This window comes from Orcinus orca, chromosome 1, assembly GCF_937001465.1.
Source record: "Orcinus orca chromosome 1, mOrcOrc1.1, whole genome shotgun sequence".
NCBI classification, from domain to species: domain Eukaryota; kingdom Metazoa; phylum Chordata; class Mammalia; order Artiodactyla; family Delphinidae; genus Orcinus; species Orcinus orca.
The window spans coordinates 175,690,825-175,710,077 of record NC_064559.1 but is presented as its reverse complement, the minus strand read 5'-3'; the positions used below and the strand labels follow the sequence as shown (position 1 = coordinate 175,710,077).

The 19,253-nt window shown below is 39.3% G+C and overlaps 1 protein-coding gene across 1 annotated transcript in view; it reads right to left on the bottom strand.

Moving 5' to 3' along the window:
• The window catches only part of ZSWIM5 (zinc finger SWIM-type containing 5), a 260,902-nt gene that overhangs the window by 81,876 nt on the left and 159,773 nt on the right, over positions 1-19,253 (bottom strand). The gene's annotated exons all lie outside the window — the stretch shown is intronic.

The window sequence follows — 19,253 nt, the reverse complement described above, 5'->3', positions numbered from 1 at the left end:
GAATACCTAAAAGGCAAGAAGCCTCATAAGACGCAGAAAGCAGAGAGCTTGGTGCAGTGAGACTATGCAGTGTTAACCTCCACTCACTAGCACACAGCACCAATAATTTTGAAATGTAGAGAGAATACATTTTTAAGTTACAACTAAATTGAAAAAAGTTAAATTCAATAGAAAATTCATTCTATAATAACTGTTTATTCTTTAAATATGATTCTTCTTTGACAAAATATGTATTCAAACGATCATTCAGTCATTCAACAAAGGTTTAACAAAACTTTAAGTAACAAACTTTTTTTTTTTTTTTAACAGTACGCGGGCCTCTCACTGTTGCGGCCTCTCCCGTTGCGGAGTACAGGCTCCGGACGCGCAGGCCCAGCAGCCGTGGCTCACGGGCCCAGCCGCTCCGCATCGTGTGGGATCCTCCCGGACCGGGGCACGAACCCGCGTCCCCTGTATCAGCAGGCGGACTCTCAACCACTGCGCCACCAGGGAAGCCCCAGTAACAAACTTTTTTTTAAGTATCCCTGTTAGCCTAGGGATGCTAACACGAAAAGGAGAGGAATGTCAAATATTCGTGAAGCACCTATTATGTAGCAGAACTGTGTCGGGTGCATTTAATAATTTTTCATAATAACCTTATGAAGTTGGTATTATTTTCCTTATTTTAAAGGTATGTAAACTGAGGCTCAGAGGTGAAGGAAATTTGCCCAAGGGCCCTCAGCTGGAAAGTGATAGACCTAGGATTTGGAACCAGGTCTGACTGACTCCAAAGTTTATTTCCTTCTACTTATACTACACTACCTCTGAAAATGCCATGACAAAGTCCTTATCCTCAAAAACCACAGACAAATAAATGATTACAATATAATATACCAAATGGTATAGAGACAGGAACAAAGGTGAAGCTAATTTCATAGATTTTCTTGTTTTACTGCACTCCACACTGTGAATAGGAAAGCAATTTAAAATAATCTTATATTTGCTGGAGAAATATTTGCCAAATAATAAAAGGTGCATATGTTAGTTTCAGAGCTACCATCGTGACCTGGCGGAATTAAAAAATGAGGAGAAAAAACATTCCAAAGTTCAAGTTTCGATAATTATGGCTAATTAAAGTAAGAATAAGTCCTAAATTTATAAGCATACCCATAAAATCTAGCAAAATTAACATTACTAAAGGCATATTTAGGTCCAATCCAAAGAAAGGTGCACATTACTGAAAAAGTTAATATTAATTTCCAGAGTAAGAAAAATATCAAAATTAATTTGCTAACTTCATAGCTTTCAGGTATATTTTTAAAACTTCACAGAGGCTTTTTCTCAGTTAAACTTAGTTGCAGATTTAAAAATACTGATCGTCATTTGTTCAAAGCAAAGTAGAAAAGTTATATTCAAATGTGATTAAGTATGGCTAAAGACTGCCTTCACTTTAGAACTAAGGAAGAGAACCTTCTGCAGAGTTGAGAAGTAACTCTTCTCCAGATTTCTATCCCCTGGACATAGCCAGTAGAATAACACAACAGAGAGCACATTACACTACGAATTAGGCAGCCACGATCTGTTATTTACTATGTAGTTTTGGGCGACTGACTCACTTTACAACTTTGAGCCTAAGCTTCCTCTTTAATAAAGTGGGGATAATAATCCTTGCTCTGCCTAGCTCTTAAAAGTGCTTTGTCAAACTGTAAATGTCCTAAAGATTTATTATTCATGCTTTTATGCAGTTTTTGTTAATGGGTCTTCATGTCAAGGGCATGAGACAACTTCCCCAGTGGTCAAGTTTCACAGTGGTTGAAAATCAGGGGCTAAGAAAGTACATTTTTTATTTCCCTCAGGCCCTCAGGAGTATTTAGTATATTCTTGAGAAATGACTTAAGTCCTGATGAAAAGAGACCCCATAGAAGGACTACTTTATTTTTTAACTTTTATTTTAAATTAATTAATTAATTTTTGGCTGTGTTGGGTCTTCCATTGTTGCTCACAGGCTTTCTCTAGTTGCGGTGAGCCGGGGGCTATTCTTCGTTGTGGTGCGTGGGCTTCTCATTGCAGTGGCTTCTCTTGTTGTGGAGCACGGGCTCTAGGAGCACAGGCTCTAGGAGCACAGGCTTCAGTAGTTGTGGCACGCAGGCTCAGTAGTTGTGGCTCACGGGCTCTAGAGTGCAGGTTCTGTAGTCATGGTGCATGGACTTAGTTGCTCCGTGGCATGTGGGACCTTGCCAGACCAGGGCTAGAATCCGCATCCCCTGCACTGGCAGGCAGATTCCTAACCACTGTGCCACCAGGGAAGTCCCTAGAAGAACTACTTTAAAATTTCAAATAAGACAATGATGCCAATGTGGGAAAACGTTAGGTTCCAAGCCTCTGAATCTAAAAGTTGAGTATAAACATTTCTACTTGTTTGGGGGCACTTGGCCTGTAGCACAGTCTCTGAACCCAATTCTCTCATTCCTTTCCTGCATGAAAATGAATAAGAATATTGGTTAGAGTTGGGACAGAAACTATGGGTATCTTATTAAGATGTAAGCCACCTGAGGGCTTTCTCTGTATACTGCTTACTGTGAAAAAGCAAAATCACTATGGCTGCACTATGAAAAACAGACTGGGGCTTCACTGGTGGCGCAGTGGTTGAGAATCTCCCTGCCAATGCAGGGGACACGGGTTCGAGCCCTGGTCTGGGAGGATCCCACATGCCGTGGAGCAACTGGGCCTGTGAGCCACAACTACTGAGCCTGCGCGTCTGGAGCCTGTCCTCCACAACAAGAGAGGCTGAGACAGTGAGAGGCCCGCGCACCGTGATGAAGAGTGGCCCCCGCTCGCTGCAACTAGAGAAAGCCCTCGCACAGAAACGAAGACCCAACACAGGCAAAAATAAATAAATAAATAAATTTATGGAAAAACAAACAAACAAAAAACAGATTGGACCTTGGCCTCCATATTTTTAAGATGAGAGGCTGGCCTAGAAGACCTCCAAGGTTCTATCTAGCACAGATATATTATGATTTCATAGTAACTATCACTAAATCTTATTATCTTTTCTAGAACCAGAGTACCTTTGGGATTTAAAGAGTATATAATAATAGCTAACCTTTATGAGTGCCTCCTATGTGTTCGGCTCTGTTCTAAGTACTTTACATGCATTAACTCATTAAATTTTCACAATTTTTATGAATTTGATAGTAGGTATAATGGTAAGCTTTATGTGTCAATTTGACTAGGCTACAGAACCCAGTTATTCAATCAAATACTAATTAATCTGGGTGTTGCTGTGGAGGTGTTTTGTAGATGTGATTAACATCTACAATCAGCTGACTTTAACTAAAGGAAATTATCCTTACTAATGTGGGTGGGTCTTGTTCAATCAGCTGAAAGGCCTTATAGGCAAAACTGAGCTTTCTCTGTGAAAGAAGAAATTTTGCCTTAAGACTATAGCATCAGATTCTGACCAAGAATTACCAGCCTGATGGCCTGGAAACATATACTATATATGTATATACAGTTATCTCCTACTGATTCTGTTTCTCTGGAAAACCCTGACTGGTTACTATTATTATTCCCATTTTATGTATGAGGAAACAAGCACAGAGAGACTTGCTCAAGGTCATTCTGCTAGTAAGTGGCAAAGCCAAGATACACAGCCAGGCAGTCTGGCTCAAAAGCCCATACTCTGAACTATTACATTATACTGCCTCTGTATAATACTGTGTTGTATGGCAATCAATACCACATTTATATAAACTGTAAAACAACTATAAAACTAGAAACATTATTAGAAAATAACTTCTATGTTTACTGAAATTCTACAATTTCAATTTTTATAGCATTGGTAATGGTTTGAACTTCTATGTTAATCTGGAATTACAGACAAAATGTTGAATATCAATTTAGATTCCATCTGTCTCCACAGCAGGTCAATGTTAAAACAACTGAGAAACTTTCTGAAAAATATTTTTCAAAAGCTAGTTAGACATGGCTCCCTAGAGGCTTTGATTAAGGTCCATGATGCTCTTGGGATCATGTTCATTTGAGTTAGGTAAATCTTTGGGCTCCATCAGCTGTATTAACAGTGGTATAGCTCATGCTCCGGGCCTAAACCCATTTGAAAGGCAGAAGGTTCTGGGTGGCTCCGTGGAAGTTTCCTTGCTGGGAGTTCCTTTTTCCCTTATTATAACCTAGTAACACTTTTTTCAAGATTAATTACTCCTGAGAATAAAGCTACATAGAGGTTCAATGTAGTATTTCTTTCCCATTGCAAACCTGCCATCAATAATCTGATTTAAGCAAACATGTAGAAGCCTAATTTTAAAAAATTTCTGGAAAGAGTAAGACGCGGAGATCACCTTCCTCCCCACAGATACACCAGAAATACATCTACACGTGGAACAACTCCTACAGAACACCTACTGAACGCTGGCAAAAGACCTCAGACCTCCCAAAAGGCAAGAAACCCCGCAAGTACCTGGGTAGGGAAAAAGAAAAAAGAATAAACAGAGACAAAAGGATAGGGACGGGACCTGCACCAGTGGGAAGGAGCTGTGAAGGAGGAAAGGTTTCCACACACTAGGAAGCCCCTTCGCGGGCGGAGACTGCGGGTGGTGAAGGGGGAACGCTTCGGAGCCGCGGAGGAGAGCAACAGCAACAGCGGTGCGGCGGGCAAAGCGGAGAGATTCCCGCACAGAGGATCGGTGCCGACCGTAACTCACCAGCCCGAGAGGCTTGTCTGCTCACCCGCCGGGGCGGGCGGGGCTGCGAGCTGAGGCTCGGGCTTCCGTCGGAGCGCAGGGAGAGGACTGGGGTTGGCGGCGTGAGCACTGCCTGCAGGGGGTTAGTGCGCCACGGCTAGCCGGGAGGGAGTCCGGGGAAAAGTCTGGACCTACCGAAGAGGCAAGAGACTTTTTCTTCCCTCTTTGTTTCCTGGTACGCGAGGAGAGGGGATTAAGAACGCTGCTTAAAGGAGCTCCAGAGAAGGGCGCGAGCCACGGCTAATAGCACGGACCCCAGAGACGGGCTTGAGATGCTAAGGCTGCTGCTGCCACCACCAAGAAGCCTGTGTGCGAGCACAGGTCACTATCCACACCCCCTTCCAGGGAGCCTGTGCAGCCCGCCACTGCCAGGGTCCCGGGATCCAGGGACGACTCCCTCGGGAGAACGCACGGCGCGCCTCAGGCTGGTGCAACGTCATGCCGGACTCTGCCGCCGCACGCTAGCCCCGCACTCCGTGCCCCTCCATCCCCCAGGCCTGAGTGAGCCAGAGCCCCTGAATCAGCGGCTCCTTTAACCCCTTCCTGTCTGAGCGAAGAACAGACGCCCTCCAGCGACCTACACGCAGAGGCGGGGCCAAATCCAAAAGTGAGCCCCTGGGAGCTGTGAGAACAAAGAAAAGAAAGGGAAATCTCTCCCAGCAGCCTCAGAAGCAGCAGATTAAAGCTCCACAATCAACTTGATGTACCCTGCATCTGTGGAATACATGAATAGACAACGAACCATCCCAAATTAAGAAGGTGGACTTTGAGAGCAAGATTTATGATTTTTTCCCCTTTTCCTCTTTTTGTGAGTGTGTATGTGTATGCTTCTGTGTGAGATTTTGTCTGTATAGCTTTGCTTCCACCATTTGTCCCAGGGTTTTCTATCCGTCTATTTTTTGTTGTTGTTGTATTTTTCTCTTAATAATTTTTTTTATTTTAATAAATTTATTATATTTTATCTTTGTTTTATTTTACTTTATCTTCTTTCTTTTTTTCTTTCCTTCCCTCCTTCCTTCCATCCTCCCTCCCCCCTCCCTCCCTCCTTTCTTTCTTTCTTCCTACTTCTACTAATTCTTTCTTTCTACTTTTTCTCCCTTTTATTCTGAGCCGTGTGGATGAAAGGCTCTTGGTGCTGCAGCCAGGAGTTAGTGCTGTGCCTCTGAGGTGGGAGAGCCAACTTCACGACACTGGTCCACAAGAGACCTCCCAGCTCCACATAATATCAAATGGCGAAAATCTCCCAGAGATCTCCATCTCAACACCAGTACTCAGCTTCACTCAACGACCAGCAAGCTACAGTGCTGGACATCCTATGCCAAACAACTAGCAAGACAGGAACACAATCCCATCCATTAGCACAGAGCTGCCCCAAATCATAATAAGTCCACAGACACCCCAAACACACCACCAGACGTGGACCTGCCCACCAGAAAGACAAAATCCACTCATCCACCAGAACACAGGCACTAGTCCCCTCCACCAGGAAGCCTACACAACCCACTGAACCAACCTTAGCCACTGGGGACAGACACCAAAAACAACAGGAACTACAAACCTGCAGCCTGCAAAAAGGAGATCCCAAACACAGTAAGATAAGCAAAATGAGAAGACAGAAAAACACACAGCAGATGAAGGAGCAAGGTAAAAACCCACCAGACCTAACAAATGAAGAGGAAATAGGCAGTCTACCTGAAAAAAATTCAGAATAATGATAGTAAAGATGATCCAAAATCTTGGAAATAGAATAGACAAAATGCAAGAAACATTTAACAAGGACCTAGAAGAACTAAAAATGAAACAAACAATGATGAACAACACAATAAATGAAATGAAAAATACTCTAGATGGGATCAATAGCAGAATAACTGAGGCAGAAGAACGGATAAGTGACCTGGAAGATAAAATAGTGGAAATAACTACTGCAGAGAAGAATAAAGAAAAAAGAATGAAAAGAACTGAGGATAGTCTCCAAGACCTCTGGGACAACATTAAACACACCAACATTCGAATTATAGGGGTTCCAGAAGAAGAAGAGAAAAAGAAAGGGACTGAGAAAATCTTTGAAGAGATTATAGTTGAAAACTTCCCTAATATGGGAAAGGAAATAGTTAATCAAGTCCAGGAAGCACAGAGAGTCCCATACAGGATAAATCCAAGGAGAAATATGCCAAGACATATTAATCAAACTGTCAAAAATTAAATACAAAGAAAACATATTAAAAGCAGCAAGAGAAAAACAACAAATAACACACAAGGGAATCCCCATAAGGTTAACAGCTGACTTTTCAGCAGAAACTCTGCAAGCCAGAAGGGAGTGGCAGGACATATTTAAAGTGATGAAGGAGAAAAGCCTGCAACCAAGATTACTCTACCCAGCAAGGATCTCATTCAGATTTGATGGAGAAATTAATACCTTTACAGACAAGCAAAAGCTAAGAGGATTCACCACCACCAGCAAATGCCATAAAAGGGGAAATCGACAGTAACACATTCATAGTAGGGGACTTTAACACCCCACTTTCACCAATGGACAGATCATCCAAAATGAAAATAAATAAGGAAACACAAGCTTTAAATAATACATTAAACAAGATGGACTTAATTGATATGTATAGGACATTCTATCCAAAAAAAACCAGAATACACAATTTTCTCTAGTGCTTATGGAACATTCTCCAGGATAGATCATATCTTGGGTCACAAATCAAGCCTTGGTAAATTTAAGAAAACTGAAATTGTATCAAGTATCTTTTCCGACCACAACGCTATGAGACTAGATATCAATTACAGGAAAAGATCTGTAAAAAATACAAACACATGGAGGCTAAACAATACACTACTTAATAACGAAGTGATCACTGAAGAAATCAAAGAGAAAATAAAAAAATACCTAGAAACAAATGACAATGGAGACACAACAACCCAAAATCTATGGGATGCAGCAAAAGCAGTTCTCAGAGGGAAGTTTATAGCAATACAATCCTACCTTAAGAAACAGGAACATCTCGAATAAACAACCTAAACTTGCACCTAAAGCAATTAGAGAAAGAAGAATAAAAAACCTCCAAAGCTAGCAGAAGGAAAGAAATCATAAAAATCAGATCAGAAATAAATGAAAAGAAATGAAGGAAACGATAGCAAAGATCAATAAAACTAAAAGCTGGTTCTTTGAGAAGATAAACAAAATTGATAAACCACTAGCCAGACTCATCAAGAAAAAAAGGCAGAAGACTCAAATCAATAGAATTAGAAATGAAAAAGGAGAAGTAACAACTGACACTGCAGAAATACAAAAGATCATGAGAGATTACTACAAGCAACTCTATGCCAATAAAATGGACAACCTGGATGAAATGGACAAATTCTTAGAAAGGCACAACCTGCCAAGACTGAATCGGGAAGAAATAGAAAATATGAACAGACCAATCACAAGCACTGAAATTGAACCTGTGATTAAAAATCTTCCAACAAACAAAAGCCCAGGACCAGATGGCTTCAGCGGCGAATTCTATCAAACATTTAGAGAAGAGCTAACACCTATCCTTCTCAAACTCTTCCAAAATATAGCAGAGGGAGGAACCCTCCCAAACTCTTTCTACGAGGCCACCATCACCCTGATACCAAAACTAGACAAGGATGTCACAAAGAAAGAAAACTACAGGCCAATATCACTGATGAACATAGATGCAAAAATCCTCAATAAAATACTAGCAAACAGAATCCAACAGCACATTAAATGGATCATACACCATGATCAAGCGGGGTTTATTCCAGGAATGCAAGGATTCTTCAATATATGCAAATCAATCAACGTGATACACCATATTAACAAATTGAAGTAGAAAAACCATATGATCATCTCAATAGATGTAGAGAAAGCTTTTGACAAAATTCAACACCCATTTATGATAAAAACCATCCAGAAAGTAGGCATAGAGGGAACTTTCCTCAACATAATAAAGGCCATATATGACAAACCCACAGCCAACATTGTCCTCAATGGTGAAAAACTGAAAGCATTTCCACTAAGATCAGGAACAAGACAAGGTTGCCTACTCTCACCACTATTATTCAACATAGTTTGGGAAGTTTTAGCCACAGCAATCAGAGAAGAAAAGGATATAAAAGGAATCCAAATTGGAAAAAAAGAAGTAAAGCTGTCACTATTTGCAGATGATATGATACTATACATAGAGAATCCTAAAGATGCTACCAGAAAACTACTAGAGCTAATCAATGCATTTGGTAAAGTAGCAGGATTCAAAATTAATGCACAGAAATCTCTGGCATTCCTATACACTAAGGATGAAAAATCTGAAAGTGAAATCAAGAAAACACTCCCATTTACCATTGCAACAAAAAGAATAAAATATCTAGGAATAAACCTACCTAAGGAGACAAAAGACCTGTATGCAGAAAATTATAAGACACTGATGAAAGAAATTAAAGATGATACAAATAGATGGAGAGATATACCATGTTCTTGGATTGGAAGAATCAACATTGTGAAAATGACTCTACTACCCAAAGCAATCTACAGATTCAATGCAATCCCTATCAAACTACCACTGGCATTGTTCACAGAACTAGAACAAAAAATTTCACAATTTGTATGGAAACATAAAAGACCCCGAATAGCCAAAGCAATCTTGAGAACGAAAAACGGAGCTGGAGGAATCAGGCTCCCTGACTTCAGACTATACTACAAAGCTACAGTAATCAAGACAATATGGTACTGGCACAAAAATAGAAAGATAGATCAATGGAACAGGATAGAAAGCTCAGAGATAAACCCACGCACATATGGCCACCTTATCTTTGATAAAGAAGGCAGGAATCTACAGTGGAGAAAGGACAGCCTCTTCAATAAGTGGTGCTGGGAAAACTGGACAGCTACATGTAAAAGAATGAAATTACAACACTCCCTAACACCATACACACAAATAAGCTCAAAATGGATTAAAGACCTAAATATAAGGCCAGAAACTATCAAACTCTTAGAGGAAAACATAGGCAGAACACTCTATGACATAAATCACAGCAAGATCCTTTTTGACCCACCTGCTAGAGAAATGGAAATAAAACCAAAAACAAACAAATGGGACTTAATGAAACTTCAAAGCTTTTGCACAGCAAAGGAAACCATAAACAAGACCAAAAGACAACCCTCAGAATGGGAGAAAATATTTGCAAATGAAGCAACTGACAAAGGATTAATCTCCAAAATTTATAAACAGCTCATGCAGCTTAATTACAAAAAAACAAACAACCCACTCCAAAAATGGGCAGAAGACCTAAATAGACATTTCTCCAAAGATATACAGACTGCCAACAAACACATGAAAGAATGCTCAACATCACTAATCATTAGAGAAATGCAAATCAAAACTACAATGAGATATCATCTCACACCAGTCAGAATGGCCATCATCTAAAAATCTAGAAACAATAAATGCTGGAGAGGGTGTGGAGAAAAGGGAACCCTCTTGCACTGTTGGTGGCTATGTAAATTGACACAGCCACTATGGAGAACAGTATGGAGGTTCCTTAAAAAACTACAAATAGAACCACCATATGACCCAGCAATCCCACTACTGGGCATATACCCTGAGAAAACCATAATTCAAAAAGAGTCATGTACCAAAATGTTCATTGCAGCTCTATTTACAATAGCCCAGAGATGGAAACAACCTAAGTGCCCATCATCGGATGAATGGATAAAGAAGATGTGGCACATATATACAATGGAATATTACTCAGCCATAAAAAGAAATGAAATTGAGCTATTTGTAATGAGGTGGATAGACCTACAGTCTGTCATACAGAGTGAAGTAAGTCAGAAAGAGAGAGACAAATACCGTATTTGTCATGAAGAACCTAGGGGTAAAACAGGAATAAAGGGGTAAATAAAAAATAAATAAAGGGGTAAATAAATAAATAAAGGGGTAAAACAGGAATAAAGACACAGACCTACTTGAGAATGGACTTGAAGATATGGGGTGGGGGAAGGGTAAGCTGTGACAAAGTGAGAGAGAGGCATGGATATATATACACTACCAAACGTACGGTAGATAGCTAGTGGGATGCAACCGCATAGCACAGGGAGATCAGCCTGGTGGTTTGTGACTGCCTGGAGGGGTGGGATAGGGAGGGTGGGAGGGAGGGAGACACAAGAGGGAAGAGATATGGGAACATATGTATATATATAACTGATTCATTTTGTTGTAAAGCAGAAACTAACACACCATTGTAAAGCAATTATACTCCAATAAAGATGTTAAAAAAAAAAGAAACATTGCATTATATAAAAAATAAATAAAAAATTAAAAATTTCTATTGAATCAGCATGTATTTATTGAATATCCACTGTGTGCTCTTTTTACCTTTTAACTCTTTTATTTGGACATTTTCAAACAAAGAAGTAGAGGGAACGCTGTATAATGAGTCCTCTACATCCATCACTCAGCTTCAACAATTATCAATACAAAGATAAACTTGTTTAACCTTTACCCTCTCCCAGCTCCTTCCCTATCCTCCTCAATTAATTATATTGAAGTAAATCCCATAAATATCCTTTCATCAGTAAATACCTCAGTATACATTTCTAAAAGACAAGAACTTATTTTTGTGTGTGTGTGCCACCCCGTGCAGCATGTGGGATCTTAGTTCCCCAACCAGGGATCAAAAACCTGCTCCCCCTGCATTGAAAGCACAGAGTCTTAACCACTGGACCACCAGGGAAGTCCCACAAGAACTAAAAATTAATAATTCCTTAATATCAAATATCCAGTATTCAGATTTCCACAACTGACTTCAAAACCAAAACAGAGCAAAAAACAGGAAAAGTTTGTTCTAATCAGAATACAAACAAGGTCCAGATATTACATTTGGTTGATAATGTCTCTTAAGCTACAAGTTCCTTCTCCTTCCTCTTCCCCTTCAATTATTTACTGAAAAATAATAGTTAGCTCTAGAGAGACTTGACCAGATTCAGAGTTTTGGTAAAATTCCTTCACAGGTTGTGTTGCATACTTTCTAATACATCACATCAGGAGACACATCATGCCCGATGATCTTTCTTCCTGTGCTGTTAGAATTCAGCACGGGGTTCAGGTGTTGTTAGCCTGCTCCATCCATTATAAAGTTCCTCGTCAACTTTTCACCTAATAGTTTTAGTAGTCATTGATGATCATTGCCTTGATCTATTGATATTATTTCACTTGGGTGGCTTTACTTTAAAAAAGAAATTTGGCTCTCTCACATTCTTTGACTCTTAACACCTTAAACTGTAAAATAAGGAAAAAAACATAAAATGGCTAGCTCAGTGCCTGGAACATGGTGGGCTTTTAACAAAAAATGTGACAGAAACAACCACAAAAATTGCTTAGAACTCATGGGAAAAACAACTACTTTATAGACAAAGTTTTCCTGAATATCAGCTTTGTGATGATCCTTCATTCACATTTTCTTAAAATATAAAAAGAAAACACATATATTGTGAAATCATCCTGCTTATCAAAATGCCCCAAAGACTTTAAAACAGTCTCTTTTTATCAGTTGTAAGTCTTGAAATGATTATGACAATGGATGGACTGGTGGGAGAGGGAGTAGTCAGGCACATAGGGAAGCAACATGTGCTTGCTTCACTAGTGGCTCCCGTAGGCCGTAAAGGTCAAATGCCCATATTTCCTTCTTCCTTACAGCATGTCTTTTGGTGCAAAGCAGTCAGGGATGGTGGGTCTAGTAGAGACCTGGCTTTTTGAAGAAACAGTCAGTCAATCAGGCAGCTGCTCCCCTTGTGGCCCTATCAACTTCATACACAGGGGGAAAAAAAACCTCAAGTGCTTTAACACTGAGTGAGCCCTGAATGCACCATATACTTTCAAGGAGTTCCTGTTTAGTTTTGCAAGCACTGCATCCCTCCAACCCACCCCCAAATCACAAAGCTAGCTTTGCCCTGAGAAAAAGATTTGAAAAAATTTCAACTTCCTGTTCTGTGGCTGAGGCACCTTTCCTACCTGGCCTCTACACTGTTTAGAAATTTTAGAATAAAATTGTACTGCAGTACTCCACTACATATCACAATGGCTCTGATGTCTCAGCTTCCAGGAAAAAAATGACCTTCTATAAATGCCTGCTATGAGGTAAACCCCTACCAGAATGTTATCCTATAAGTGTGTCATGTTTTCCTTGCCTTCAACATGCTCCAAGTACCATTTAGGAGTGGGAAAAGATGCAAAAAGTGTGCAGAAATGGCCTCATAGGCCCCTAATAACTGAGTTCTTTGCAGGCAGTCCTTGCTAGAGCTTGTCATGCTTAAATGTGCAACAAGAACTCTGAGAACTTCAAGATTAGCAAGAAATTGTTAAAAATCCAGGAGTGGGGGCTTCCCTGGTGGTGCAGTGGTTAACAATCCGCCTGCCAGTGCAGGGAACATGGGTTTGATCCCTGGTCCGGGAAGATCCCATGTGTTGTGGAGCAACTAAGCCCGTGCGCCACAACTACTGAGCCCGAGTGCTGCAACTAGTGAAGCCTGTACGCCTAGAGCCCATGTTCTTCAACAAGAGAAGCCACCGCTATAAGAAGCCCACACACTGCAACGAAGAGTAGCCCCCACTTGCCGCAACTAGAGAAAGCACACGCACAGCAACAAAGACCCAACGCAGCCCCCACAAAAAACTCCAGGAGTGCTCATGGCTTAAGAGCTCTTATTCTCCTGCCTTCTAAACTAAACGGTGGCACAAGAGGAAATTGAAAAGACTGAAATTGTTTACTTAACATTTCTTTTCCAGCATCAGTGCTGGGGAATCCAGGGCATGGGCTGGACCCAACCTTGGACTAAACAGAAAGTACCAAGGACCAGTTTTATACTTGAGGAAAATATAAATAAAATGTCTCTTTCCCAAATAAGGAAATCCTATGTTCTTCATGGCTTTGCTCAAATATCACCTCCATATGAAACTCTATCTGGTGCCCCAGTTGCTAAACTGAATCATGTTTTTTTGTTTTTTACATTGGAGTATAGTTGATTAACAATGTTGTGATAGTTTCAGGTGTACAGCAAAGTGATAAACTGAATCATATTAAATGAAGAAACTTTAACATTTGTGCCTATGGAGCTTACAGTTTAGTTCACAAGAGAGCATTTTACCCAGAATCAACTAATAAAGGACCGAAGAGATAATAATTTCACAGATGAAGAATAGGCTCAGAGATGTTATGCAATTTGCAGCTTGTAATCATTTACACGATTATAGTCATGATAACAGAAATTAAAATGACCATAAATTCACATTCTGAAACATTTTAGGCTTTAAAGACTAGGAAAAATAAACTTGTGAAGAGTTTCCTTCAAATTAATATACTTCCTGAATACAGTCAAATTGCTTACTTTGATCTAAAAAGAACCAAAATAAATAACTTTTAATCACTAACAGTTTTTGAGCACTTACCATGTGTTCTTTTACAAACATTGCATCATTTAATCCTCACCACAATGTTATGTGTTTAGTACTATTATCCCCATTTTTTGTGAAGAAACTGAAGCTTAGAGAAATTATTCAATTTGCCTAAGTTTACACAGCCTGTAAATGGCAGAGCTAGGATTTGAACCCAGGCATTCCGGCTTCAGAGTCTAAGCTCCTAACAACCACATTTTATTTCTATTATAGTGTTTCCCAAACACCAACTTCATTTTCCTGGCTTAGGAAAATCGGAGTGATGTTTGGTACTGCTCCTTAAATTTTTTTTTGTAAAAATTAGTACATTGCTAAATCATACTAATTCAATTTTCATTCTTTGTTTACATACAGTCAGCTACTATGATACTAAGTTACCAAACTGATAGAAAAATGGAATCCTAACAGGGACAAATGGCAGAGAATATGCAAAATGTATTCAATCTGGTAACCCAAAAGTTACAGCACATGTCTTCCCCTTAGAGACTACAAGAAATTTGAAGAGCCAAAACACATAAAGATGTTAATTTCTCTCTTTTTAAAAAGTATCTTAAGGTTAATTCATTCATTAAACTAATAACTATTTAAGATCTACTATGTTAGGTCCCAAGGATACATCTGTGAAAAGACCAAATGATCCCTGACTTTATGGCATTTATAGTGTAGCTGGCGAGACAGATATTAAACAACTAAGTCCACAGAAAATTATTTAATTTTAATTGTGAAGAAGTACAGAATGATAGAATAGCATATAATATGGAAGACCTGACCTGGTTTAGCATTTTGAGCAGAATTTTATAGAATAAATCAGAATTAACTAGGTGAAAGGATGGGGAATGCAGAGTAGTGGTAAAGAGGACTCCAGGTAGAAAACAAAAAGTACATATGCAGAGGGGAAAAGAAGGCTATGCAGAGGTGCTAAGGCCAAGAGGAACATGGAATGTTCAAAGAACGGAAAGAAGACCAGCATTGGAAAGCCAACAGGGAGCGGGGTAAAGGGGCATACAATGAGGCTGGAGAAGAAGGCAGGAGCCATGGCTCTGGGATGCATCCTAGCTCCTGCCTCTGCTCCATATCCAAGAGGGTCACTAAATCCTGTGGATTCTGCCTCCTAAGTATCTCTCCATTCTAGTGCCGCTCCTTTAACTCCGCTAACACTGCCTCAGCCCAAGATCATAATAATCTCCTGTTTGGATTAACTAATCTTCCTGCCTGCAAGTCTTATTCCCTCTACCCACCTTCCATAACATCAGCAGAATGATCTTCCTAAAACAAAATCATGTCATTCCTACTAAACTGTGACCTATTCATTTCACAGTCTTGGTATCTTAACACAGAGTCTGGCATAGAAAAAACATTTATAAAAATGTTTCCTTAAAATCTTTCAAATGGTTCCTCACTGATTATAGGGTGAAGTTCAAACTTATGATGTGGCCTCTTTATATCTCTTCAGACTTGCTTCCTGCCACTTCTCAAAGCACTAAACACACTAAACTACTTGCAGATTCTTGACTATGCAGTGTTTTCTTAGCCTCTATGTCCCCATACCAGGTGTGACCTTCTCACCTCCTTATCCTTTAATTCTCAACTCAAATGATACCTACACTGGGGAATCTTCCCTGATCTCCCTGGAGAATTAAATGCTTCTTCTTGAGCTCTCAATTTTTATCAGTCATATCTCTTACAGCACTTGACATCAGTGTAATTAATAGTTTTTATATTTGCCTTTTCCCTTTAGATTGTGAACTCCTTGAAAGCAGAGGTTATGTCTTTTTCACCTCTATATATTCATTTCAGGCACATTTTAAGGGTTTCATAAGTATTTGTTTATGGATGAATGAATAAATGAACACTAAACTGAATCTTTAATTTATATATCCACATTCATGATTCACAGAGAATTAAGCATGTTTATAAAATTCTTGATTTTATGATTTAAAAAAATCAGTGAATAATTAAACAATTTTGCTGGGATGGTGAGCAAAGTAACAAGTTAATAATAGTGAAGCATAAGATTATTTTCCATAATTCATATTTATGCCTCAAATGGACAGCTGTTATGCTTCTGCCAATTTTCGAACCCTTTTCTAAAATATAAACTATGAGCAATTTATTAGTTAACAATTACTGGATATTTACTATGTGCCAGAGAGTGTTCTAAGTATTGATACTTTCCATGTATTAACTAATTAAACCCTCACAACAGCTCTACAAGATAGGTTTATTTATTAGTCACCTTTTCAGATGCGGAAACTGAGGCTCAGAGAGGTAAAGGAACTTGTCTAAGAGCACACATTCTGTAAAAGGTTGAGTGGGGATTTGCACTCTTAGCTAGTACAATATATGGAATATGACTATGCAGTTTAAATTATGTATACAAAATTTTATAAAAGTAATTAGCAAGCACAGTTCTACAAAGATGCTCTAATGACAAGTCAGTAAACTCTGATGTTTGCCTGATTTCCTGGGCAATTGTTCAAGGCAACTGAAACTGACAAGTGCTCTGTGATGCTCTCACAGTTGGAATGAAGATAGGTTTATGAATTTATCTGTACAAGACAATGTCTCAGCACAGTGAGTGAATCATCTGAAAGTTCTAAAGGAAAGCACTTCTCAGTACAGCCCTCTGACACCATTCAAAGTCTTTTGTGTTTCCGAGTGCAAGAAAGCCTCTAGTAAAGCTTGGGCAATTAAAACCACTTTGCTCATTGCTCTTTTGATTCACCAGACCCTTGAGCAGGTGCTAATGCATGAAAATGAATGTAGTTTCAGTCAATGGCAGGGAAAAGGAGAGCTGTGGTTTACAAAAAGAATAATTTTTCTTATAGTCAGTTTAAGTGCATACACACACACAGATATACAAACTAGGTAACTCCTTTGAATGAGAACGCTTTCCTCTTGAATAAATTTGGTTTTGATGAAACTATGTAGTATAGATTAGACTTTCTCACTTAATTCTTGTCTCCTGGAAGGCCAAAGCAGTATACTAGCAGCCACTCTTTTTCCTTTCTGTCACCTAGCAAAATGGTAGTCACACAAAGGCTTAAAACAGTGCAAGTGACATCCTCAAAATAACTAATTTCCCTTCTAGAAAACCTGACTCAAAAGCTGGGTAACTACTGCCTAAACAAGAGCACTGGAATGGCTCTGTGGACTCACACTGTTATATACAGAGCTAAAGAATCAGGGTGCTTGAGGTCTAATTCCAATACCCCTCAATTCCTCTTTGCCTCAGTTTCTTAATTATGCAAATAGACATTGTAATACTTATATGCCTACCAGATTCATGTGAAAGTAATTTGTAAAGAACATATTTCCCAGAGAAATGTGTTTGCTATCATTCAATAGTGATCCCAACTGGCCAGAACCAGCACCTATATAAGTTCACAAGAAGCAGATGGCGCCCACAGACTGGGTGAGGGTGCAAGAGATTGCAAAGTGAGGAGCAGTATTGTTATTCGGGAATACAAATGATGCTGCCCTATTACCCTGAGAGCTATTTGGTTTGTTTGTATTAGAGAGGTCACCCTAAGCTTCTCAGAGCAGCTGAGTAAGCTGGAGGGCCCTTCTTGTGGCCATCTGCTCCCCTCCCAGACTCCTCTGGCAAATCAAGAGGTTTTCCTTGTATTAACCTCTGAAGAGCAGCCATAGGCCCTTCTCAGCATCAGCTTCAGCAAGCAATGGTCTCCGCTCTCCATCTGTCCCAGCAACACAGTTAAAGAACAATGAGGCTTCCCAAGCCCAGGTACTCACTTAGAGATACCTGTGCATTACCTAGTTTTCCAGTACTCTTTTACTTGGATCTCTATTAAGGGGATTAGGTGTATATTTTAAAAGATTAAATTATTTTTTTGTTATTTTAGAAACATTTTATTTAGAAAAAATAAAATGGGAATGATTTGTCCGGAAGATTCATTTACAAATCTAATATGCATAAAACATAATCACTTTAAAAATGATAAATTCATGATAAATTCATTCCCCCTACCCCAACCACTCTGTGGAGCAGAAGACTTATAGAACAAGTTGTCTTGTATATTGATGGACAATCAATCTATTCAGAACTGCAGATCAGATTCGCTCCTCAGTTCACAGATTGGGAAAAAATATTACACCCTTTAAGCAGTTATCCGCATAAACAATGTGTACATATACAAGGTACACATGTTGCCAAAAGGGATGTTATAGGCTAATAATTACCACCTGGGTTATTGATTTGAACAGAGAAAAGGGCAACATACAATTGTAAAATGATTTCAGAAATTACTTTACTCCATTTAGTAGTCTACGTCAATGGGGGAAAATAAAAATCAAACAATAAATTGTTTTTCAAAAGGAAAAGGAGGGATTTCCCTGGTGCTCCAGCTGTTGAGACTCCACACTCCAATGCAGGGGGCCCGGGTTTGATCCCTGGTCAGGGAACTGGGTCCTGCATGCCGCAACTAAAAGATCCTGCATGCCGCAACTAAAAGATCCTGCATGCCGCAACGAAGATCCCGCGTGCCGCAAATGGAGACCTGGCACAGCTAAATAAATATATTTTTTTAAAAAACAAAACACAAAAAGAAAAGGATACCCATAGGTGTTTTTGATCAACCACAATATTGAGTGATGAACTGTTTATTTTTGAGAGTCTTCGAAAGAGTATTCAGATTTATATTAAAGCATTAAAAATTACCCAGATATCCTTTTCCAAGAGGAAAAACTTCTGGCTACTTCTTCGAGACTGTATACATTGAATCAAGTCATCAGAATATACTGAAATTATACTAAAATGAGGTAATATATAGCACTTAGAATAGTGTCTGGCATACCATAAATACTCAAAAAATGTTATTATTATGTTAGTATTCCGACTATAACTGCAGTTAACTCCTTTATTCCAATATCTAAAGACCCCCTCATTTTGAGCTGAGCCTTAACCTCAAATGATTTAAAGAAAATGCCTATGCATAAATATCATTTGAACTGTAATCAAATTCTTACAGCAATCAAAAGACTAATTTTCAGGCAATCTTAATCCTCATTGTTATTAAACTCCATGACGTTTTAT